This window comes from Anser anser (genome assembly GCF_964211835.1).
Source record: "Anser anser genome assembly, chromosome: 10".
NCBI lineage: Eukaryota > Metazoa > Chordata > Aves > Anseriformes > Anatidae > Anser > Anser anser.
This window is the reverse complement of record NC_139730.1, coordinates 22,772,119-22,798,774: the sequence shown is the minus strand read 5'-3', so window position 1 is coordinate 22,798,774 and position 26,656 is coordinate 22,772,119. Positions and strand designations below refer to the sequence as shown.

The 26,656-nt window shown below is 47.4% G+C and overlaps 2 long non-coding RNA genes across 2 annotated transcripts in view; one reads left to right on the top strand and one right to left on the bottom strand.

Moving 5' to 3' along the window:
* Nucleotides 1-26,656, bottom strand: part of LOC310904897 — a 77,062-nt gene that overhangs the window by 49,521 nt on the left and 885 nt on the right. The window lies entirely within an intron of this gene.
* On the top strand, nt 609-26,656 carry LOC310904896. The gene is made up of 2 exons (XR_014588676.1): nt 609-3,265; nt 16,756-26,656. It is a non-coding gene; the product is annotated as an uncharacterized lncRNA (long non-coding RNA).

Sequence of the window (26,656 nt, the reverse complement as noted above, 5' to 3'; positions counted from 1 at the left end):
AGAGTGCACTGGCAGCAGTGGGGATGCAGTGCAGTGAGTCCAGAGAGTGCACTGACACCACTGGGGATGCACTGCAGTGAGTCCAGAGACTTCACTGGCACCACTGGGAATGCAGTGCAGTGAGTGCAGAGAGTGCACTGGCACCACTGGGGATGCAGTGCAGTGAGTCCAGAGAGTGCACTGGCACCACTGGGGATGCACTGCAGTGAGTCCAGAGAGTGCACTGACACCACTGGGGATGCAGTGCAGTGAGTCCAGAGAGTGCACTGGCACCACTGGGGATGCACTACAGTGAGTCCACAGAGTGAACTGGCACCACTGGGGATGCTCTGCAGTGAGTCCAGAGATTGCACTGGCACCACTGGGGATGCAGTGCAGTGAGTGCAGAGAGTGCACTGGCACCACTGGGAATGCACTTAAGTGAGTTCAGAGAGTGCACTTGCACCACTGGGGATGGGTTTCAAGCCAACTGCATTAACCGCTCATTCTTCTTTCTTATGAGATGTTAGTAAACCAATTACATAGCCTTGTCAAGACTAAATCACAGGTAAAAATCCTGTACATCTCATGTGGCCAACCACTCCCAACTAGGATTCCAAGAACCAGGAGGTTCGGTGAAAATAGGGCTAGTGCTATTAGAGGGGTGATTATTAGGGTAAGCCCTAAGCTGTCTTTAATGGAGAAGTATGGGTGGAATGGGATTTTGTCGCAGTCTGATACGATTCCTAGTGGGTTATTTGAGCCTGATTCGTGTAGGAAGGTTAGGTGGACTAGGGTGATTCCTGCAATTAGGAAGGGCAGTAGGAAGTGGATGGCGAAGAATCGGGTTAAGGTTGGATTGTCTACTGAGAATCCTCCTCAGGCTCATTCTACTAGAGTTTGCCCAATGTACGGGATGGCTGAGAATAGGTTGGTGATTACGGTGGCCCCTCAGAATGACATTTGTCCTCATGGTAGGACATACCCTACGAAGGCAGTTGCTATTAGGGTGAGTAGGAGGATTACTCCTGTGTTTCAGGTTTCTTTGTATAGGTAGGAGCCGTAGTAGAGGCCTCGTCCGATGTGTAAGTAGATGCAGATAAAGAAGAGCGAAGCACCGTTGGCGTGGAGGTTGCGGATGAGCCATCCGTACTGGACGTCTCGGCATGTGTGAGCTACTGAGGAGAAGGCGAGTGAAGTGTCTGCGGTGTAGTGTATGGCTAGTAGCAGGCCTGTTAGGATTTGTGTGGCTAAGCAGATGGCTAGAAGGGAGCCGAAGTTTCATCAGGCAGAGATGTTGGAGGGGGCGGGTAGGTCGATTAGGGAGTTGTTGATTATTTTTAGTAGGGGATGGGATTTGCGGATGTTAGGGGCCATTAGTGAGTCTGTGTGTTATTAGGATTATTACCAGGATGGAGAGGGCGAAGGATCCTAGGTAGGCCTTAATTAGCCCTGTGTGTATTGAGGTTGCGGCTTTGCTTGCGGCTACTTGTAGTTCAGCAAGGCCCTCTGGCCCTATTTTTTTGAGTCAGGAGAGGTCGATCAAGTGTAGGGCAATGTTTTGTCCCTTTTCTAGTAGGTTTTTGGAGAAGAATCGGTGTACTAGGGGGTTGAAGTACCCTAATGCAGAGGAGAAGTTTATGAGGGGGTTTGGTTTGGGGTGAGTGAGGGTGTGTGTTATGTTCGATAGTTCTAGGGCTAGGATGATTCCTAGGATTGTTATGAGGATGGCAGCAGTTTTGGTGATAAGGGGTATGGTCTTTGTAGGCAGAAGCCAATTGGTTTAGGCATTTAGCTGTTAACTAGAGTTTTGTGGGATCGAAGCCCATCTGTCTAGGGAGGCTTTAGCTTAATTAAAGCGTCTGACTTGCATTCAGAAGATACAGGTTAATATTCTGTAAGTCTTAATGTGCAGAAACTAAGAGGGTTTAACTCTTATTTAAGGCTTTGAAGGCCTTCGGTTTGGGGTGTTATCCTAAGTTTCTAGACAATGGCATGTATTATTGGGGACAGGGGAAGTAAGAGGATTGATAGTGAGGCAAGGACCGCAGTAGGTGTGCTTGGGGCTTTGCTAGTGTATCATTGTTTTATGTGGTTAGAGGAGTTGGGGGGAAGGGTAATTGTTGAGTGGTATGCGAGGCGTAGGTAGAAGAAGAGGCTGAGCAGTGATAGCATGGCAATTGCCATGGCTGCTGGTGTTATTTCCTGTTTAGTTAGTTCTTGGATGATAAGTCACTTTGGTATAAAGCCTGTTAATGGGGGGAGGCCTGCTAGGGATAAAAGTACTAGTATTAGGGTGGCGTTTAGCACTGGGGTTTTTGTTCATGAGGTTGTGATCATGGATAGGTTAAGGGCTTTGATTTTGTTAAGGGCTAGGAATACGGCTGATGTTATGATTGTGTATAGGTAGAAGGTAAGTAAGGCCAATTTGGGGCTGTAAACTAGGATGATGGCGATTCAGCCTAAGTGGGAGATGGACGAGAAGGCTAGGATTTTGCGTGTTTGTGTTTGGTTCAGTCCTATTCAGCCTCCTAGTGCTGTTGAGGCTAGGGCCATGGCGGTGAGTAGAGCTGGGTCGAGGGATTTGGATGTTAGTAGGAGCAGGGTTAGTGGGGGGAATTTTATGAGGGTCGAGAGTAGCAGGGCTGTTATTAGTGGCGATCCTTGTAGTACTTCTGGGAATCAGAAGTGAAATGGCACTAGGCCCAGTTTAATAGCGATTGCTGCTGTCAGTAGTAGACAGGAGGTTGGGTGGTTTATTTGTGTGATGTCTCATTGGCCGGTGACTCAGGCATTGGTTATGCTAGAGAATAGGACCAGGGCGGAAGCAGCTGCTTGGGTTAGGAAGTATTTCGTTGCGGCTTCTACTGCTCGTGGGTGGTGGGATTTGGCAATTAGGGGAATGATGGCTAGTGCGTTGATCTCCAGTCCTGTCCAGGCCAGAACTCAGTGGTTGCTGGAAATTGTGATTGTGGTGCCCAAGATGAGGCTGAAGGTTATGATTGGGGTCGCGTAAGGGTTCATTAGTAGAGGAGGGGGTTAAACCATCATTTTCGGGGTATGGGCCCGATAGCTTGATTAGCTGACTCTACTAGAAAATAATATAAGGGAAGTATGGAGAATTTTGATTTCTCTTGTGTGGGTTCAATTCCTACTTTTCTAAGGTCAACAGGAAATGAGAGGGCTGTTATACCTCTATGTTCACTTTATCATAGTGACCCTTTGTAGTTCAGGCACATTTCCTTATGTAAGGAGGTAGGCCTGCATAGCAGATAGGTATGCTGATGTGTCAGAGGCACAGAGCTAGTGTGAGGGGTAGGAAGTTTTTTCATAGTAGGTGCATTAGTTGGTCATATCGGAATCGTGGGTATGAAGCTCGGACCCATAAGAAACCAGAAGATAGTAGGAGGACTTTTGTGGCTAGGATGACGGGGAATAGTTCTGTGGGTGGCCCTAGGGCGCTTGGGTTTAGGAATATGATGGCTGTAAGTGTATTTATTAGCATAATGTTCGCATATTCAGCTAGGAAGAATAAGGCGAAGGGTCCTGCGGCGTATTCAACGTTAAACCCTGAGACTAGCTCAGATTCACCCTCTGTGAGGTCAAAAGGAGCTCGGTTTGTCTCTGCTAGGGTGGATACGTATCATATTATTGCTAGGGGTCATGAGGAGAAAATGAAGTATAGAGGCTCCTGTGCGACGGCAAAGGAGCTGAGTGTGTAGCTTCCGCTTAGTATGATTATTGATAGCAGGATTATGGCCAGTGTCACTTCGTATGAAATGGTCTGTGCTACTGCCCGTAGGGCTCCGATTAGTGCGTATTTTGAGTTCGAGGCTCAGCCTGATCATAGGACTGAGTAGACGGCTAGGCTTGACATGGCTATTAGGAAGAGAACTCCGAGGTTTAGATCTGCTAGGGGAAATGGGAGTGGTAGTGGTGCTCAAGTGGTGAGGGCTAGGACAAGGGCTAGTATTGGTATCAGAATGAATAGAAGTGGGGAAGAGGTAGAGGGTCGGATGGGCTCTTTGGTAAATAGTTTCAGTCCGTCCGCAAATGGTTGAAGTAGGCCAAAAGGCCCGACAACGTTAGGGCCTTTGCGGGATTGTATGTAGCTTAGGATTTTCCGTTCTACTAGGGTTAGGAAGGCTACGGCAATCAGGATTGGGATGATGTATAGGAGGGATATAACGAGGCAGCTTAGTGTTGTTATTTGAATCATGGGTGAAGCTAGGGAGAGGATTTGAACCGCTGGGGAAAGGGCTTAAGCCTTCTGCACTTGCCGGGCTCTGCCACTCTAGCTGGTCCTTTTCTAGGATTGAAAGTGGTGGGGGAAGGCCCTCTTCACGGTTTAGTTGGTTTCACTGCTTAGAGGGGGGGGGCGTGCTTGTGGTATTGGCCCCACTTTCCCGGTCCTTTCGTACTGGGGAGAGTGTGTCATAGATAGAAACCGACCTGGATTGCTCCGGTCTGAACTCAGATCACGTAGGACTGTTAATCGTTGAACAAACGAACCCTTAATAGCGGCTGCACCATTAGGATGTCCTGATCCAACATCGAGGTCGTAAACCCCCCTGTCGATATGGGTTCTTGAGGGGGATTGCGCTGTTATCCCTGGGGTAGCTTGGTCCATTAATCAATTATATTGGGTCTGGTCACTGTTAGCACTTTGAGGGGTAGCTCTAGGTAAAGAGGTATGGTCTTGTTTTTGGAGGATTTGTTCTCCTCCAAGGTCGCCCCAACCGAAAAATATCGACCAGGCTCTGCGATGGTAGTGGCCCCAGTGGGGTTGATTGAGGATTCGCAGTGGTCGTTGATTTTTAAGTTCCACAGGGTCTTCTCGTCTTATGTTCACATCCCCGCTTTTGCACGGGGAGATCAATTTCACTGATTATCTGTGAGAGACAGTTAAGACCTCGTTTAGCCATTCATACAAGTCTCGATTTATGGGACAATTGATTGCGCTATCTTTGCACGGTTAGGATACCGCGGCCGTTAAACCTAAGTCACCGGGCAGGCATCACCTTCAATACTTGTTTAATTTGCTGAAGGCTATGTTTTTGGTAAACAGTCGGGCCTTATTAATTTGCCGAGTTCCTTTCACAGATTTTAATCGCTCTTATAGGCGCTCCTGAGTCGGGTTAACAGGGTTAGTTAATACGTGGTCTTGTAGGGGTTTTTGTATCTGTCTAGGTCTGTTAATAATGTTTCTATGTAAGCTTGCGCCGTTAGAGGGGTGTGGCCCTGTACATGAGGGGCCTAGGATGATTCCTAGGATTGTTATGAGGATGGCAGCGGTTTTGGTGATAAGGGGTATGGTTATTGGGGGGGTTTTGGTTGGTGTGATGAAAGAGGTAATGATTATTCCTGCTGTAATGCTGCCTAGGGCGAGTCGGGTTAGGGGGGCGGTGATTAGTGGGTTGTTTTCGTTTATTGATACTATTGGGGGGATTCGGGTTTGTCCAGCTTGGACTAGGATGGTTATGCGGATGCTGTAGGTTGCGGTGAATGCTGTGGCTATAAGGGTTAGGAGTAGGGCTCAAGTATTTAGGTATGATGTGTTTAAGCTTTCGATGATGAGGTCTTTTGAGTAGAATCCGGCTAGGAATGGGGTTCCTATCAGCGCCAGGTTTCCGATGGTTAGGCAGGAAGTAGTGACTGGGAGTATTTTCTGTAGGCCTCCTATCTTTCGGATATCTTGTTCTCCGTTTAGGTTGTGGATGATAGACCCTGAGCATAGGAATAGTATGGCTTTAAAGAAGGCATGGGTTGAGATGTGTAGGAAGGCTAGTTGTGGGAGGTTTAGTCCGATAGTGACTATTATTAGTCCTAGTTGGCTGGATGTTGAGAAAGCAATGATTTTTTTGATGTCATTTTGGGTTAGGGCGCATGTGGCAGCGAATAGGGTTGATAGAGCACCTAGGCATAGGCAGGCAGTTAGGGCTGTCTGGTTGGTGGCTAGCAGGGGGTGCATGCGGATGAGCAGGAAGATTCCGGCTACTACTATGGTACTGGAGTGCAGTAGGGCTGATACTGGGGTGGGGCCTTCTATTGCTGCGGGCAGTCATGGGTGGAGTCCAAATTGGGCGGATTTTCCTGCGGCTGCGAGGATTAATCCTATGAGGGGGAGGATTGGGGTTTGGTGGGGGTGTACGGCTTGTTGGATCTCTCAGGTGTTGAATGTTGAAGCTAGTCATGCTATGCTCAGGATCAGTCCGATGTCTCCGATTCGGTTGTAGATTACGGCTCGTAGGGCGGCGGTGTTGGCATCTGCTCGGCCTTGTCATCAGCCGATGAGAAGGAAGGACATGATTCGTACTCCTTCCCAGCCTACGAATAGGAGGAATATGTTGTTTGCGGTTGTTAGGAGGAGTATGGCGACTAGGAATGTCAGTAGGTAGGTGAAAAATTTTGTTACGTATGGCTCTGAGGCCATGTATCATATGGCGAATTGTAGGATTGATCATGTTACAAATAGGGCGATTGGAAGAAATGTTATTGAGTATTGGTCTATTTTTAGGCTCAGGGGGATTTTAAAGTTTATAATGAATTTTCACTCCCAGTGGCAGGTGACAGATTCTACTCCCGAGTAGATGAATGCGGTTGTAGGGGCTAGGCTAATTAGGAATGCGGTTTTAACAGCGCGGGTGGTGGCTTGTGGGGTGTTTTTAAAGTTTTTAAATAGAAATGGCAGGATGATTGGGGTTAGGAGGATTGTCAGCGTGAGTAGTGTGAGGGAGTTGATTAGTAGTGTGGGGTTCACTACTTTTACTTGGATTTGCACCCAGATGGGTGGTTCCTAAGACCAGTGGATTGCTGTTATCCTTTAAAAGTAAGGGGGCTGAGGTTTTAGGCTCAGATGTAAGAGTTAGCAGCTCTTGTTGGTTAAACCCTCCCCTCGGCAGGTAAGAAGGTTTGAACTTCTATTCTTAGAATCACAGTCTAATGTTTGGTTTAAACTATACTTGCATGAGGGGATTCCGGAGATCAGTTCGGGTTTGAGGATTAGGAGGAATATTGGGATAATGTGGAGTGTTATGAGCAGGTGTTCTCGCGTGGTTGAGTTTTGCATAGATGTGATGTGGGAGGGGATTGAGCCTCGTTGGGTCATTAGTAGTATGAATAAGGTGTAGGAGGCGGTTAGTAGGGTTGCGATTCCTGTTAGGATGATCGTGAAGGCAGATCAGTTGAATAAGGTGATTATAATGGTTAGCTCTGCTATGAGGTTTGTTGTTGGGGGTAAGGCTATGTTTGTTAGATTGGCCAGCAATCATCAGGTAGCTATGAGTGGTAGGAGAGGTTGTAGGCCTCGTGTGAGTAGTAGAATTCGGCTGTGCGTACGTTCATAGTTTGTGTTGGCTAGGCAGAATAGTATGGAGGAAGTTAGTCCATGGGAAATTATTAGGATCATTGCCCCTGAGAATGATCAGTGGGTTTGGATTATTCCTGCGGCGATAACTAGGCCTATGTGGCTAACGGATGAATAAGCGATTAGTGATTTTAGGTCTGTCTGTCGTAGGCAGATTGAGCTAGTCATTAGGGCGCCTCATAGGGCCAGGGTTAGGAAGGGGTAGTGCAGGAGGTTGGACAGTGGGCCCATAAATAGAGTGACTCGTATAATTCCGTATCCTCCTAGCTTTAGTAGTAGGGCGGCGAGGAGTATTGAGCCTGCGATGGGTGCTTCTACGTGGGCTTTTGGCAGTCAGAGGTGTAGGCCGTATAGTGGGGCTTTTACTATGAATGCTATGAGCAGTGCTAGACCTGATAGTATTCCTGTCCATGAGGTGGATAGGGTTGGGTGGGTTAGTTGTAGGGTTGGCAGGTGCAGGGTGCCAATTTTCACGTATAGGTGTATGATTGTGATTAGCAGGGGTAGAGAGCTTACTGGCGTGTAGAATAGCAGGTAGATGCCAGCGCTTAGGCGTTCTGGTTGGTTCCCCCATCGGGTGATTAAGATTAGGGTGGGAATGAGGGTTGCTTCAAATGAGATGTAAAATAGTGCTAGTTCTGTGGTGGAAAAGGCTAGTAGGATGAATGGCTGGACTGCGACTAAGGTTGAGATAAAGATTCGTTTGCGTTGTAGGGGTTCTTGTTGCAGGTGGTTTTGGCTTGCTATGATTATGAGTGGGAGTAGTCAGCAGGATAGTACTAGGAGGGGGGATGAGATTTGGTCAATTCCTGTTCAGTTGGATAAAAATTTGTAGGGGTAGTAGGTTGGGATTAATCACTGTAGGCTTAGGGCAGCGATTAGGAGGCTGTATAAGGTGGTGTTAGTCCATAGAAATTTTGGTGGAGACAGCAGGGCTGTTGGAAGAAGTATGATTGTGGGTAGGATGATTTTTAGCATTGCAGGAGGTTTAGGTTGTGTAGATGGTCGGAGCCATGTGTGCGGGTGGAGGCTACTAGGATGGCCAGGCCTGTGCCCGCCTCACACGCTGAGAAGGTTAGCATGAGAATTGGTACCATGGTGAATGAGGAGACTTGGTTTTCGATGGATCATATTGATAGGCCTACGAATATCGATAATATTATGCTTTCAAGGCATAGTAGGGCGGATACTAGGTGGGTTCGGTGGAAGGCTAGCCCTAGTCCGCTGAAAATGAAGGCTGAGTAGAAGCTTAAATGTAGGGGCGACATAAGAAAGTTACAGGGTTGGCTGTAATCTGCTGGGTCGAAACCAGCTATCTTTTTGGTTAGACTAACTTTCTGTTATTCTGCTCATTCTAGGCCCCCTTGAATTCACTCGTAGGCCAGTCCGAGTGTTAGGAGAAGGAGGATCACTACAGTTCAGGTGAGGGTCATTAGGGGGGATTGGAGTTGGACGGCTCATGGCAGGGGGAGTAGGAGGGCGATTTCTAGGTCGAATAGGACGAACAGGATGGCTACTGAGGAAGAATCGGACTGAGAATGGTAATCGAGCAGATCCAAGTGGGTCGAATCCACATTCGTACGGTGAGAGTTTCTCTGAGTCGGGGTTTATTTGGGCGAGTCAGAAGTTTAATGCGGTTAGGGCGGCGCTTAGGATTGATGATAGGGCGAATATGAACATGAGTGCGTTCATTGCTCTCCTCTGGGTTTATACCAGATTCTAGAGATTGGAAGTCAATTGTAATTAATATACTAGAAGAGCAAGATCCTCATCAGTAGATGGTTATGTAGAGGAATAGTCAGATGACGTCTACGAAGTGTCAGTATCAGGCTGCTGCCTCGAATCCGAAGTGGTGGTCTGATGTAAAGTGGAACTTGATCAGTCGGAAGAGGCAGACGGTCAGGAAGGAGGATCCGATGATTACGTGGAGTCCGTGGAATCCAGTGGCAACGAAGAAGGTAGATCCGTAGACGCTATCGGCGATTGAGAATGGGGCTTCGTGGTATTCTATTGCTTGTAGGGCTGTGAAGTAGAATCCCAGGAGGATCGTTAGGGTTAGGGCGTGGATGGCGTGTTTTCGGTTTCCTTCTGTGATGCTGTGATGGGCTCACGTTACGGTAACGCCTGAGGCTAGTAGGATGGCTGTGTTTAGTAGGGGGACTTCTATCGGGTTGAGTGGTTTAATTCCTGTTGGGGGTCATTGGCCTCCTAGTTCTGGGGTTGGGGCCAGGCTCGAGTGGAAGAACGCTCAGAAGAACCCTAAGAAGAAGAATGCTTCGGATGTGATGAAAAGGATTATGCCGTATCGTAGGCCTTTTTGGACTGTGGGAGTGTGATGGCCTTGGAAGGTGCTTTCTCGTACAATGTCTCGTCATCATTGGAGTATTACTAGGAGTATTGAGATGAGGCCTAGGGTTAGTAGTATGGATGAGTTGTAGTGGAATCACATGATTAATCCTGAGGTTGTGAGTAGGGCGGCGGCTGCCCCGAAGATTGGTCAAGGGCTTGGGTCAACTATGTGGTATGAGTGTGCTTGGTGTGCCATTAGATGTTTTCTTGTAAGTATAGGCTTAGAAGGAGCACGAAGACGTAGGCCTGGATTATGGCTACTGCTACTTCTAGGATGGTTAGGAGTAGTAGGATGATTATTGTTAGGATGGATACTGCAGGAAGGGTGGGTATTAATGCAATGGAGGCTGTAGAGATGAGTTGGATGAGTAAGTGTCCTGCTGTAAGGTTGGCTGTAAGGCGGACTCCGAGGGCTAGGGGGCGGATTAGTAGGCTGGTTGTTTCGATCAGGATTAGTGCGGGGATTAGGGGTGTAGGGGTACCTTCGGGTAATAGGTGGGCTAAAGAGGCTGATGGTTGGTTTCGTAGGCCTGTTAGTAGTGTGGCGAGCCATAGTGGGAAGGCTAGGGCTATGTTCATAGATAGTTGGGTGGTTGGGGTGAATGTATATGGAAGGAGGCCTAGAAGGTTGATTGTAAGAAGTATGATTATTAGGGATGTAAATATTATGGCTCATTTGTGGCCATTTTTGTTGAGTGGGACTATTAGTTGTTTTGTGATTAGGTGAAGGAGTCATGTTTGGATAGTAGAAAGGCGGTTGTTGATTCATCGGTTGTTTGGGGACGGGAATAGTAGGGCTGGGAAGAGTAGGGATAGTAGGATTAAGGGGATGCCAAATAGATTGGGGCTGGAAAATTGGTCAAAGAAGCTTAGGTTCATGGTCAGGATCATGGTGTGGGTTTGGTAGTGAGGGAGGTCTTATTTGATGGGGGGTTGGTTGTGGTGAAGGCTAGTAGTTTTGGTTGGATGAGGAGTGCTAGGGTTAATCAGGTTATAATTATGATTGAAAATCATGGTGCGGGGTTAAGCTGTGGCATATCATTAAGGAGGGGGAAGTCCCTCTTTGGCTAGCTTAAAAGGCTAGTGCTGTTGCATAGCTTCTTAATGATTAGGATGATGATAGAAGGGACGATCAGGCCTCGAAATGTGGGAGTGGGGTTGATTCTACTACAATGGGTATGTAGCTGTGATTAGCCCCGCAAATTTCTGAGCATTGTCCGTAAAAAATCCCAGGCCGGGTGGTAATGAATGAAGTTTGGTTTAGTCGGCCTGGGATTGCGTCTGTTTTAACTCCGAGCGTTGGGACTGCTCAGGAGTGGAGTACGTCTCCTGCAGTAATGATCACGCGGATGGGGGATTCTATTGGGATAACTACGCGGTGGTCAACTTCTAGCAGTCGGAAGTGGCCGTTGGGTAAGTCTGGGGTGGGCACTATGTAGGAGTCGAATGATAGGTCTTTGAAGTCTGTGTATTCGTAGCTTCAGTATCATTGGTGGTCGATGGCTTTTAGGGTGAGGTCTGGTTCGTCGATTTTGTCCATTATGTAGAGGATTTGTAGGGATGGGAGGGCGAGGAGTACCAGGACGATAGCAGGTAGGATTGTCCAGATCAGCTCTACTTCTTGGGCGTCTACAGCATTGGACGAGAGTTTTTCTGTTAGTATGTGGGCTAAAAGGTAGAGAACTAGGCTGCAGATAGCTAGGGCAACGATTAGGGCGTGGTCGTGGAATTCAACGAGTTCTTCTATGATGGGTGATGAGGCGTCTTGGAATCCTAGTTGGGAGTGGTTGGCCACATGAGATGTACAGGATTTTTACCTGTGATTTAGTCTTGACAAGGCTATGTAATTGGTTTACTAACGTCTCATAAGAAAGAAGCATGAGCGGTTAATGCAGTTGGCTTGAAACCAGCATGTGAGGGTTCGATTCCTTCCTTTCTTGTACTTGGACGAAGGCCGGTTCCTCGAAAGTATGGTATGGGGGAGGGCAGCCGTGGATTCATTCAACGTTTGTGGTAGTTAGTTCTGGTTGTAGGACTTTTCGTTTGGCCGAAAAGGCTTCTCAGATGATGAATATTAGTATGATTACGGCTACTATTGAGATTAGGGAGCCGATGGAGGAAATGGTGTTTCATAGTGTGTAGGCGTCGGGATAGTCCGAGTATCGTCGGGGTATTCCTGCTAGGCCTAGGAAGTGCTGGGGGAAGAACGTTAGGTTTACTCCTGTAAATATTACCCCGAAGTGGGCTTTTGCTCATGTTTGGTGTAGGGTAAACCCAGTGAGTAGTGGGAATCAGTGAGTAAATCCTGCTAGAATGGCAAAGACGGCGCCTATGGATAGGACGTAGTGGAAGTGGGCAGCTACGTAGTACGTGTCGTGCAGGGCGATGTCTAGGGAAGAGTTTGCAAGAACGATTCCTGTTAATCCTCCGATGGTAAATAGGAAGATAAATCCTAGAGCTCATAGTATTGGGGGGGTCTCATTTGATTGTTCCTCCGTGCAGGGTGGCTAGTCAGCTAAATACTTTGATTCCGGTAGGGATGGCAATGATTATAGTGGCTGATGTAAAGTAGGCTCGGGTATCAACGTCTATTCCTACTGTAAACATGTGGTGAGCTCAGACGATGAATCCTAGGAAGCCGATGGATAGTATGGCTCAGACTATTCCCATGTAGCCGAAGGGCTCCTTTTTGCCTGAGTAGTACGTGACTACGTGTGAGATGATTCCGAACCCCGGTAGGATCAGAATATAGACTTCTGGGTGTCCGAAGAATCAGAATAGGTGTTGGTACAGGATTGGGTCTCCTCCTCCAGCGGGGTCGAAGAATGTGGTGTTTAGGTTTCGATCAGTTAGTAATATTGTAATACCGGCGGCGAGTACGGGGAGTGATAGAAGGAGTAGGATGGCGGTAATTAGTACGGATCAGACAAATAGTGTCCACTTCCACTACGTCCTATCCATAGGCGCCGTCTTTGCCATTCTAGCAGGATTTACTCACTGATTCCCACTACTCACTGGGTTTACCCTACACCAAACATGAGCAAAAGCCCACTTCGGGGTAATATTTACAGGAGTAAACCTAACGTTCTTCCCCCAGCACTTCCTAGGCCTAGCAGGAATACCCCGACGATACTCGGACTATCCCGACGCCTACACACTATGAAACAACATTTCCTCCTAGTCCTAGGACTTAGAGAAACTCCAGTACTAAAAATAGTAAACACAAGCAATAATTTCATATACTTCACTCTCACTCACCACTCAACTATCAGCTAACCACACCCCCGTCCACATAGCTTAACACAAAGCATGGCACTGAAGTTGCCAAGATGGCATAAAACATGCCTGCGGACAAAAGACTTAGTCCTAACCTTACGGTTGGTTTTTGCTAAATATATACATGCAAGTATCCGCGCCCCAGTGTAAACGCCCTCGACCACCTACCCCCATACAGGCCTTGAGGAGCGGGTATCAGGCACACCCAAGTAGTAGCCCAAGACGCCTCGCTAAGCCACGCCCCCACGGGTATTCAGCAGTAATTAGCATTAAGCAATGAGTGCAAACTTGACTTAGTTATAGCAACAGCCTACCTTCAAGGGTTGGTAAATCTTGTGCCAGCCACCGCGGTCATACAAGAAACCCAAATCAACCGTCCTATTGACACGGCGTAAAGAGTGGTAAAATGCCTATCCTAGCTAACTAAGATCAAAATGCAACTGAGCTGTCATAAGCCCAAGATGCACCTAAACACACCATTAAGATGATCTTAGGAACTAACGACTGATTTAAACCCACGAAAGCCAGGGCCCAAACTGGGATTAGATACCCCACTATGCCTGGCCCTAAATCTTGATACTTACTTTACCGAAGTATCCGCCAGAGAACTACGAGCACAAACGCTTAAAACTCTAAGGACTTGGCGGTGCCCCAAACCCACCTAGAGGAGCCTGTTCTACAATCGATAATCCCCGATTAACCCAACCACCCCTTGCCAACACAGCCTACATACCGCCGTCGCCAGCCCACCTCGAATGAGAGCACAACAGTGGACACAATAGCACCCCGCTAATAAGACAGGTCAAGGTATAGCCTATGGAGTGGAAGAAATGGGCTACATTCCCTATTCATAGGGCACACGGAAAGAAGCGTGAAACCACTTCTGGAAGGCGGATTTAGCAGTAAAGTGGGACAATAGAGCCTACTTTAAGCCGGCCCTGGGGCACGTACATACCGCCCGTCACCCTCCTCAAAAGCCACATCCCACATAACTAATACCATAAATACGCTGAAGATGAGGTAAGTCGTAACAAGGTAAGTGTACCGGAAGGTGTACTTAGAATATCAAGACGTAGCTATAACACCAAAGCACTCAGCTTACACCTGAAAGATATCTACTAGACCGGATCGTCTTGAAGCCCCCCCTCTAGCTCAACCACACAAATAGTACACCAAAACTAAAGAATTTACTAAACTAATTAAACTAAAGCATTTTACAGTCTTAGTATAGGCGATAGAAAAGACACTTAGACGCGATAGAGACCCCAGTACCGTAAGGGAAAGATGAAATAGCAGTGAAACAATCAAAGCGACAGACAGCAAAGATCAACCCTTGTACCTTTTGCATCATGGTTTAGCGAGAACAACCAAGCAAAGTGAACTAAAGTTTGCCCCCCCGAAACCCAAGCGAGCTACTTTCAAGCAGTTAAAGAGAGCGAACCCGTCTCTGTTGCAAAAGAGTGGGATGACTTGTCAGTAGAGGTGAAAAGCCAACCGAGCTGGGTGATAGCTGGTTACCTGTGAAATGAATCTAAGTTCCCCCTTAATCCTCCCTACCGGACATCCTGAACCCTAATGAGATGATTAAGAGCTATTTAATGGAGGGACAGCTCCATTAAAAAAGGACACAACCTCGACTAGCGGATAATTCTTACTACTGATCCTACCGTGGGCCCTAAAGCAGCCATCAAAAAAGAGTGCGTCAAAGCTCCACCACCTAAAAATACCAAAATAAGATGATTCCCTTATCACAAACAGGTCAACCTATGAATATAGGAGAATTAATGCTAAAATAAGTAACTCAGGGCCACACCCCTCTAACGGCGCAAGCTTACATAGAAACATTATTAACAGACCTAGACAGATACAAAAACCCCTACAAGACCACGTATTAACTAACCCTGTTAACCCGACTCAGGAGCGCCTATAAGAGCGATTAAAATCTGTGAAAGGAACTCGGCAAATTAATAAGGCCCGACTGTTTACCAAAAACATAGCCTTCAGCAAATTAAACAAGTATTGAAGGTGATGCCTGCCCGGTGACTTAGGTTTAACGGCCGCGGTATCCTAACCGTGCAAAGGTAGCGCAATCAATTGTCCCATAAATCAAGACTTGTATGAATGGCTAAACGAGGTCTTAACTGTCTCTCACAGATAATCAGTGAAATTGATCTCCCCGTGCAAAAGCGGGGATGTGAACATAAGACGAGAAGACCCTGTGGAACTTAAAAATCAACGACCACCGCGAATCCTCAATCAACCCCACTGGGGCCACTACCATCGCAGAGCCTGGTCGATATTTTTCGGTTGGGGCGACCTTGGAGGAGAACAAATCCTCCAAAAACAAGACCATACCTCTTTACCTAGAGCTACCCCTCAAAGTGCTAACAGTGACCAGACCCAATATAATTGATTAATGGACCAAGCTACCCCAGGGATAACAGCGCAATCCCCCTCAAGAGCCCATATCGACAGGGGGGTTTACGACCTCGATGTTGGATCAGGACATCCTAATGGTGCAGCCGCTATTAAGGGTTCGTTTGTTCAACGATTAACAGTCCTACGTGATCTGAGTTCAGACCGGAGCAATCCAGGTCGGTTTCTATCTATGACACACTCTCCCCAGTACGAAAGGACCGGGAAAGTGGGGCCAATACCACAAGCACGCCCCCCCCCTCTAAGCAGTGAAACCAACTAAACCGTGAAGAGGGCCTTCCCCCACCACTTTCAATCCTAGAAAAGGACCAGCTAGAGTGGCAGAGCCCGGCAAGTGCAGAAGGCTTAAGCCCTTTCCCCAGAGGTTCAAATCCTCTCCCTAGCTTCACCCATGATTCAAATAACAACACTAAGCTGCCTCGTTATATCCCTCCTATACATCATCCCAATCCTGATTGCCGTAGCCTTCCTAACCCTAGTAGAACGGAAAATCCTAAGCTACATACAATCCCGCAAAGGCCCTAACGTTGTCGGGCCTTTTGGCCTACTTCAACCATTTGCGGACGGACTGAAACTATTTACCAAAGAGCCCATCCGACCCTCTACCTCTTCCCCACTTCTATTCATTCTGATACCAATACTAGCCCTTGTCCTAGCCCTCACCACTTGAGCACCACTACCACTCCCATTTCCCCTAGCAGATCTAAACCTCGGAGTTCTCTTCCTAATAGCCATGTCAAGCCTAGCCGTCTACTCAGTCCTATGATCAGGCTGAGCCTCGAACTCAAAATACGCACTAATCGGAGCCCTACGGGCAGTAGCACAGACCATTTCATACGAAGTGACACTGGCCATAATCCTGCTATCAATAATCATACTAAGCGGAAGCTACACACTCAGCTCCTTTGCCGTCGCACAGGAGCCTCTATACTTCATTTTCTCCTCATGACCCCTAGCAATAATATGATACGTATCCACCCTAGCAGAGACAAACCGAGCTCCTTTTGACCTCACAGAGGGTGAATCTGAGCTAGTCTCAGGGTTTAACGTTGAATACGCCGCAGGACCCTTCGCCTTATTCTTCCTAGCTGAATATGCGAACATTATGCTAATAAATACACTTACAGCCATCATATTCCTAAACCCAAGCGCCCTAGGGCCACCCACAGAACTATTCCCCGTCATCCTAGCCACAAAAGTCCTCCTACTATCTTCTGGTTTCTTATGGGTCCGAGCTTCATACCCACGATTCCGATATGACCAACTAATGCACCTACTATGAAAAAACTTCCTACCCCTCACACTAGCTCTGTGCCTCTGACACATCAGCATACCTATCTGCTATGCAGGCCTACCTCCTTACATAAGGAAATGTGCCTGAACTACAAAGGGTCACTATGATAAAGTGAACATAGAGGTATAACAGCCCTCTCATTTCCTGTTGACCTTAGAAAAGTAGGAATTGAACCCACACAAGAGAAATCAAAATTCTCCATACTTCCCTTATATTATTTTCTAGTAGAGTCAGCTAATCAAGCTATCGGGCCCATACCCCGAAAATGATGGTTTAACCCCCTCCTCTACTAATGAACCCTTACGCGACCCCAATCATAACCTTCAGCCTCATCTTGGGCACCACAATCACAATTTCCAGCAACCACTGAGTTCTGGCCTGGACAGGACTGGAGATCAACGCACTAGCCATCATTCCCCTAATTGCCAAATCCCACCACCCACGAGCAGTAGAAGCCGCAACGAAATACTTCCTAACCCAAGCAGCTGCTTCCGCCCTGGTCCTATTCTCTAGCATAACCAATGCCTGAGTCACCGGCCAATGAGACATCACACAAATAAACCACCCAACCTCCTGTCTACTACTGACAGCAGCAATCGCTATTAAACTGGGCCTAGTGCCATTTCACTTCTGATTCCCAGAAGTACTACAAGGATCGCCACTAATAACAGCCCTGCTACTCTCGACCCTCATAAAATTCCCCCCACTAACCCTGCTCCTACTAACATCCAAATCCCTCGACCCAGCTCTACTCACCGCCATGGCCCTAGCCTCAACAGCACTAGGAGGCTGAATAGGACTGAACCAAACACAAACACGCAAAATCCTAGCCTTCTCGTCCATCTCCCACTTAGGCTGAATCGCCATCATCCTAGTTTACAGCCCCAAATTGGCCTTACTTACCTTCTACCTATACACAATCATAACATCAGCCGTATTCCTAGCCCTTAACAAAATCAAAGCCCTTAACCTATCCATGATCACAACCTCATGAACAAAAACCCCAGTGCTAAACGCCACCCTAATACTAGTACTTTTATCCCTAGCAGGCCTCCCCCCATTAACAGGCTTTATACCAAAGTGACTTATCATCCAAGAACTAACTAAACAGGAAATAACACCAGCAGCCATGGCAATTGCCATGCTATCACTGCTCAGCCTCTTCTTCTACCTACGCCTCGCATACCACTCAACAATTACCCTTCCCCCCAACTCCTCTAACCACATAAAACAATGATACACTAGCAAAGCCCCAAGCACACCTACTGCGGTCCTTGCCTCACTATCAATCCTCTTACTTCCCCTGTCCCCAATAATACATGCCATTGTCTAGAAACTTAGGATAACACCCCAAACCGAAGGCCTTCAAAGCCTTAAATAAGAGTTAAACCCTCTTAGTTTCTGCACATTAAGACTTACAGAATATTAACCTGTATCTTCTGAATGCAAGTCAGACGCTTTAATTAAGCTAAAGCCTCCCTAGACAGATGGGCTTCGATCCCACAAAACTCTAGTTAACAGCTAAATGCCTAAACCAATTGGCTTCTGCCTACAAAGACCCTGACGCACCCTAGTGCGCATCGATGAGCTTGCAACTCAACATGAATTTCACTACAGAGCCGATAAGAAGAGGAATTAAACCTCTGTAAAAAGGACTACAGCCTAACGCTTCAACACTCAGCCATCTTACCCGTCACCTTCATCAACCGATGACTATTTTCCACTAACCATAAGGATATTGGCACCCTGTACCTCATCTTCGGGGCATGAGCAGGAATAGTCGGCACCGCACTCAGCCTATTAATCCGCGCAGAACTAGGACAACCAGGAACTCTCCTAGGCGACGACCAAATTTACAATGTAATCGTTACCGCTCACGCCTTTGTAATAAGCTTCTTTATAGTCATACCCATCATGATCGGAGGATTCGGCAACTGATTAGTCCCCCTCATAATCGGTGCCCCCGACATAGCATTCCCGCGAATAAACAACATAAGCTTTTGACTCCTCCCCCCATCATTCCTCCTCCTACTAGCCTCATCCACTGTAGAAGCTGGCGCCGGCACAGGCTGAACTGTCTACCCTCCCCTAGCAGGTAACCTTGCCCACGCCGGAGCTTCAGTAGACCTGGCTATCTTCTCACTCCACTTAGCCGGTATCTCCTCCATCCTTGGGGCCATCAACTTTATCACCACAGCCATCAACATAAAACCCCCCGCACTCTCACAATACCAAACCCCACTATTTGTCTGATCCGTACTAATTACCGCCATCCTACTCCTTCTATCACTCCCCGTACTCGCCGCCGGTATTACAATATTACTAACTGATCGAAACCTAAACACCACATTCTTCGACCCCGCTGGAGGAGGAGACCCAATCCTGTACCAACACCTATTCTGATTCTTCGGACACCCAGAAGTCTATATTCTGATCCTACCGGGGTTCGGAATCATCTCACACGTAGTCACGTACTACTCAGGCAAAAAGGAGCCCTTCGGCTACATGGGAATAGTCTGAGCCATACTATCCATCGGCTTCCTAGGATTCATCGTCTGAGCTCACCACATGTTTACAGTAGGAATAGACGTTGATACCCGAGCCTACTTTACATCAGCCACTATAATCATTGCCATCCCTACCGGAATCAAAGTATTTAGCTGACTAGCCACCCTGCACGGAGGAACAATCAAATGAGACCCCCCCAATACTATGAGCTCTAGGATTTATCTTCCTATTTACCATCGGAGGATTAACAGGAATCGTTCTTGCAAACTCTTCCCTAGACATCGCCCTGCACGACACGTACTACGTAGCTGCCCACTTCCACTACGTCCTATCCATAGGCGCCGTCTTTGCCATTCTAGCAGGATTTACTCACTGATTCCCACTACTCACTGGGTTTACCCTACACCAAACATGAGCAAAAGCCCACTTCGGGGTAATATTTACAGGAGTAAACCTAACGTTCTTCCCCCAGCACTTCCTAGGCCTAGCAGGAATACCCCGACGATACTCGGACTATCCCGACGCCTACACACTATGAAACACCATTTCCTCCATCGGCTCCCTAATCTCAATAGTAGCCGTAATCATACTAATATTCATCATCTGAGAAGCCTTTTCGGCCAAACGAAAAGTCCTACAACCAGAACTAACTACCACAAACGTTGAATGAATCCACGGCTGCCCTCCCCCATACCATACTTTCGAGGAACCGGCCTTCGTCCAAGTACAAGAAAGGAAGGAATCGAACCCTCACATGCTGGTTTCAAGCCAACTGCATTAACCGCTCATGCTTCTTTCTTATGAGACGTTAGTAAACCAATTACATAGCCTTGTCAAGACTAAATCACAGGTAAAAATCCTGTACATCTCATGTGGCCAACCACTCCCAACTAGGATTCCAAGACGCCTCATCACCCATCATAGAAGAACTCGTTGAATTCCACGACCATGCCCTAATCGTTGCCCTAGCTATCTGCAGCCTAGTTCTCTACCTTTTAGCCCACATACTAACAGAAAAACTCTCGTCCAATGCTGTAGACGCCCAAGAAGTAGAGCTGATCTGGACAATCCTACCTGCTATCGTCCTGGTACTCCTCGCCCTCCCATCCCTACAAATCCTCTACATAATGGACAAAATCGATGAACCAGACCTCACCCTAAAAGCCATCGGCCACCAATGATACTGAAGCTACGAATACACAGACTTCAAAGACCTATCATTCGACTCCTACATAGTGCCCACCCCAGACTTACCCAACGGCCACTTCCGACTGCTAGAAGTTGACCACCGCGTAGTTATCCCAATAGAATCCCCCATCCGCGTGATCATTACTGCAGGAGACGTACTCCACTCCTGAGCAGTCCCAACGCTCGGAGTTAAAACAGACGCAATCCCAGGCCGACTAAACCAAACTTCATTCATTACCACCCGGCCTGGGATTTTTTACGGACAATGCTCAGAAATTTGCGGGGCTAATCACAGCTACATACCCATTGTAGTAGAATCAACCCCACTCCCACATTTCGAGGCCTGATCGTCCCTTCTATCATCATCCTAATCATTAAGAAGCTATGCAACAGCACTAGCCTTTTAAGCTAGCCAAAGAGGGACTTCCCCCTCCTTAATGATATGCCACAGCTTAACCCCGCACCATGATTTTCAATCATAATTATAACCTGATTAACCCTAGCACTCCTCATCCAACCAAAACTACTAGCCTTCACCACAACCAACCCCCCATCAAATAAGACCTCCCTCACTACCAAACCCACACCATGATCCTGACCATGAACCTAAGCTTCTTTGACCAATTTTCCAGCCCCAATCTATTTGGCATCCCCTTAATCCTACTATCCCTACTCTTCCCAGCCCTACTATTCCCGTCCCCAAACAACCGATGAATCAACAACCGCCTTTCTACTATCCAAACATGACTCCTTCACCTAATCACAAAACAACTAATAGTCCCACTCAACAAAAATGGCCACAAATGAGCCATAATATTTACATCCCTAATAATCATACTTCTTACAATCAACCTTCTAGGCCTCCTTCCATATACATTCACCCCAACCACCCAACTATCTATGAACATAGCCCTAGCCTTCCCACTATGGCTCGCCACACTACTAACAGGCCTACGAAACCAACCATCAGCCTCTTTAGCCCACCTATTACCCGAAGGTACCCCTACACCCCTAATCCCCGCACTAATCCTGATCGAAACAACCAGCCTACTAATCCGCCCCCTAGCCCTCGGAGTCCGCCTTACAGCCAACCTTACAGCAGGACACTTACTCATCCAACTCATCTCTACAGCCTCCATTGCATTAATACCCACCCTTCCTGCAGTATCCATCCTAACAATAATCATCCTACTACTCCTAACCATCCTAGAAGTAGCAGTAGCCATAATCCAGGCCTACGTCTTCGTGCTCCTTCTAAGCCTATACTTACAAGAAAACATCTAATGGCACACCAAGCACACTCATACCACATAGTTGACCCAAGCCCTTGACCAATCTTCGGGGCAGCCGCCGCCCTACTCACAACCTCAGGATTAATCATGTGATTCCACTACAACTCATCCATACTACTAACCCTAGGCCTCATCTCAATACTCCTAGTAATACTCCAATGATGACGAGACATTGTACGAGAAAGCACCTTCCAAGGCCATCACACTCCCACAGTCCAAAAAGGCCTACGATACGGCATAATCCTTTTCATCACATCCGAAGCATTCTTCTTCTTAGGGTTCTTCTGAGCGTTCTTCCACTCGAGCCTGGCCCCAACCCCAGAACTAGGAGGCCAATGACCCCCAACAGGAATTAAACCACTCAACCCGATAGAAGTCCCCCTACTAAACACAGCCATCCTACTAGCCTCAGGCGTTACCGTAACGTGAGCCCATCACAGCATCACAGAAGGAAACCGAAAACACGCCATCCACGCCCTAACCCTAACGATCCTCCTGGGATTCTACTTCACAGCCCTACAAGCAATAGAATACCACGAAGCCCCATTCTCAATCGCCGATAGCGTCTACGGATCTACCTTCTTCGTTGCCACTGGATTCCACGGACTCCACGTAATCATCGGATCCTCCTTCCTGACCGTCTGCCTCTTCCGACTGATCAAGTTCCACTTTACATCAGACCACCACTTCGGATTCGAGGCAGCAGCCTGATACTGACACTTCGTAGACGTCATCTGACTATTCCTCTACATAACCATCTACTGATGAGGATCTTGCTCTTCTAGTATATTAATTACAATTGACTTCCAATCTCTAGAATCTGGTATAAACCCAGAGGAGAGCAATGAACGCACTCATGTTCATATTCGCCCTATCATCAATCCTAAGCGCCGCCCTAACCGCATTAAACTTCTGACTCGCCCAAATAAACCCCGACTCAGAGAAACTCTCACCGTACGAATGTGGATTCGACCCACTTGGATCTGCTCGATTACCATTCTCAGTCCGATTCTTCCTCAGTAGCCATCCTGTTCGTCCTATTCGACCTAGAAATCGCCCTCCTACTCCCCCTGCCATGAGCCGTCCAACTCCAATCCCCCCTAATGACCCTCACCTGAACTGTAGCGATCCTCCTTCTCCTAACACTCGGACTGGCCTACGAGTGAATTCAAGGGGGCCTAGAATGAGCAGAATAACAGAAAGTTAGTCTAACCAAAAAGATAGCTGGTTTCGACCCAGCAGATTACAGCCAACCCTGTAACTTTCTTATGTCGCCCCTACATTTAAGCTTCTACTCAGCCTTCATTTTCAGCGGACTAGGACTAGCCTTCCACCGAACCCACCTAGTATCCGCCCTACTATGCCTTGAAAGCATAATATTATCGATATTCGTAGGCCTATCAATATGATCCATCGAAAACCAAGTCTCCTCATTCACCATGGTACCAATTCTCATGCTAACCTTCTCAGCGTGTGAGGCGGGCACAGGCCTGGCCATCCTAGTAGCCTCCACCCGCACACATGGCTCCGACCATCTACACAACCTAAACCTCCTGCAATGCTAAAAATCATCCTACCCACAATCATACTTCTTCCAACAGCCCTGCTGTCTCCACCAAAATTTCTATGGACTAACACCACCTTATACAGCCTCCTAATCGCTGCCCTAAGCCTACAGTGATTAATCCCAACCTACTACCCCTACAAATTTTTATCCAACTGAACAGGAATTGACCAAATCTCATCCCCCCTCCTAGTACTATCCTGCTGACTACTCCCACTCATAATCATAGCAAGCCAAAACCACCTGCAACAAGAACCCCTACAACGCAAACGAATCTTTATCTCAACCTTAGTCGCAGTCCAGCCATTCATCCTACTAGCCTTTTCCACCACAGAACTAGCACTATTTTACATCTCATTTGAAGCAACCCTCATTCCCACCCTAATCTTAATCACCCGATGGGGGAACCAACCAGAACGCCTAAGCGCTGGCATCTACCTGCTATTCTACACGCCAGTAAGCTCTCTACCCCTGCTAATCACAATCATACACCTATACGTGAAAATTGGCACCCTGCACCTGCCAACCCTACAACTAACCCACCCAACCCTATCCACCTCATGGACAGGAATACTATCAGGTCTAGCACTGCTCATAGCATTCATAGTAAAAGCCCCACTATACAGCCTACACCTCTGACTGCCAAAAGCCCACGTAGAAGCACCCATCGCAGGCTCAATACTCCTCGCCGCCCTACTACTAAAGCTAGGAGGATACGGAATTATACGAGTCACTCTATTTATGGGCCCACTGTCCAACCTCCTGCACTACCCCTTCCTAACCCTGGCCCTATGAGGCGCCCTAATGACTAGCTCAATCTGCCTACGACAGACAGACCTAAAATCACTAATCGCTTATTCATCCGTTAGCCACATAGGCCTAGTTATCGCCGCAGGAATAATCCAAACCCACTGATCATTCTCAGGGGCAATGATCCTAATAATTTCCCATGGACTAACTTCCTCCATACTATTCTGCCTAGCCAACACAAACTATGAACGTACGCACAGCCGAATTCTACTACTCACACGAGGCCTACAACCTCTCCTACCACTCATAGCTACCTGATGATTGCTGGCCAATCTAACAAACATAGCCTTACCCCCAACAACAAACCTCATAGCAGAGCTAACCATTATAATCACCTTATTCAACTGATCTGCCTTCACGATCATCCTAACAGGAATCGCAACCCTACTAACCGCCTCCTACACCTTATTCATACTACTAATGACCCAACGAGGCTCAATCCCCTCCCACATCACATCTATGCAAAACTCAACCACGCGAGAACACCTGCTCATAACACTCCACATTATCCCAATATTCCTCCTAATCCTCAAACCCGAACTGATCTCCGGAATCCCCTCATGCAAGTATAGTTTAAACCAAACATTAGACTGTGATTCTAAGAATAGAAGTTCAAACCTTCTTACCTGCCGAGGGGAGGGTTTAACCAACAAGAGCTGCTAACTCTTACATCTGAGCCTAAAACCTCAGCCCCCTTACTTTTAAAGGATAACAGCAATCCACTGGTCTTAGGAACCACCCATCTGGGTGCAAATCCAAGTAAAAGTAGTGAACCCCACACTACTAATCAACTCCCTCACACTACTCACGCTGACAATCCTCCTAACCCCAATCATCCTGCCATTTCTATTTAAAAACTTTAAAAACACCCCACAAGCCACCACCCGCGCTGTTAAAACCGCATTCCTAATTAGCCTAGCCCCTACAACCGCATTCATCTACTCGGGAGTAGAATCTGTCACCTGCCACTGGGAGTGAAAATTCATTATAAACTTTAAAATCCCCCTGAGCCTAAAAATAGACCAATACTCAATAACATTTCTTCCAATCGCCCTATTTGTAACATGATCAATCCTACAATTCGCCATATGATACATGGCCTCAGAGCCATACGTAACAAAATTTTTCACCTACCTACTGACATTCCTAGTTGCCATACTCCTCCTAACAACCGCAAACAACATATTCCTCCTATTCGTAGGCTGGGAAGGAGTACGAATCATGTCCTTCCTTCTCATCGGCTGATGACAAGGCCGAGCAGATGCCAACACCGCCGCCCTACAAGCCGTAATCTACAACCGAATCGGAGACATCGGACTGATCCTGAGCATAGCATGACTAGCTTCAACATTCAACACCTGAGAGATCCAACAAGCCGTACACCCCCACCAAACCCCAATCCTCCCCCTCATAGGATTAATCCTCGCAGCCGCAGGAAAATCCGCCCAATTTGGACTCCACCCATGACTGCCCGCAGCAATAGAAGGCCCCACCCCAGTATCAGCCCTACTGCACTCCAGTACCATAGTAGTAGCCGGAATCTTCCTGCTCATCCGCATGCACCCCCTGCTAGCCACCAACCAGACAGCCCTAACTGCCTGCCTATGCCTAGGTGCTCTATCAACCCTATTCGCTGCCACATGCGCCCTAACCCAAAATGACATCAAAAAAATCATTGCTTTCTCAACATCCAGCCAACTAGGACTAATAATAGTCACTATCGGACTAAACCTCCCACAACTAGCCTTCCTACACATCTCAACCCATGCCTTCTTTAAAGCCATACTATTCCTATGCTCAGGGTCTATCATCCACAACCTAAACGGAGAACAAGATATCCGAAAGATAGGAGGCCTACAGAAAATACTCCCAGTCACTACTTCCTGCCTAACCATCGGAAACCTGGCGCTGATAGGAACCCCATTCCTAGCCGGATTCTACTCAAAAGACCTCATCATCGAAAGCTTAAACACATCATACCTAAATACTTGAGCCCTACTCCTAACCCTTATAGCCACAGCATTCACCGCAACCTACAGCATCCGCATAACCATCCTAGTCCAAGCTGGACAAACCCGAATCCCCCCAATAGTATCAATAAACGAAAACAACCCACTAATCACCGCCCCCCTAACCCGACTCGCCCTAGGCAGCATTACAGCAGGAATAATCATTACCTCTTTCATCACACCAACCAAAACCCCCCCAATAACCATACCCCTTATCACCAAAACCGCTGCCATCCTCATAACAATCCTAGGAATCATCCTAGCCCTAGAACTATCGAACATAACACACACCCTCACTCACCCCAAACCAAACCCCCTCATAAACTTCTCCTCTGCATTAGGGTACTTCAACCCCCTAGTACACCGATTCTTCTCCAAAAACCTACTAGAAAAGGGACAAAACATTGCCCTACACTTGATCGACCTCTCCTGACTCAAAAAAATAGGGCCAGAGGGCCTTGCTGAACTACAAGTAGCCGCAAGCAAAGCCGCAACCTCAATACACACAGGGCTAATTAAGGCCTACCTAGGATCCTTCGCCCTCTCCATCCTGGTAATAATCCTAATAACACACAGACTCACTAA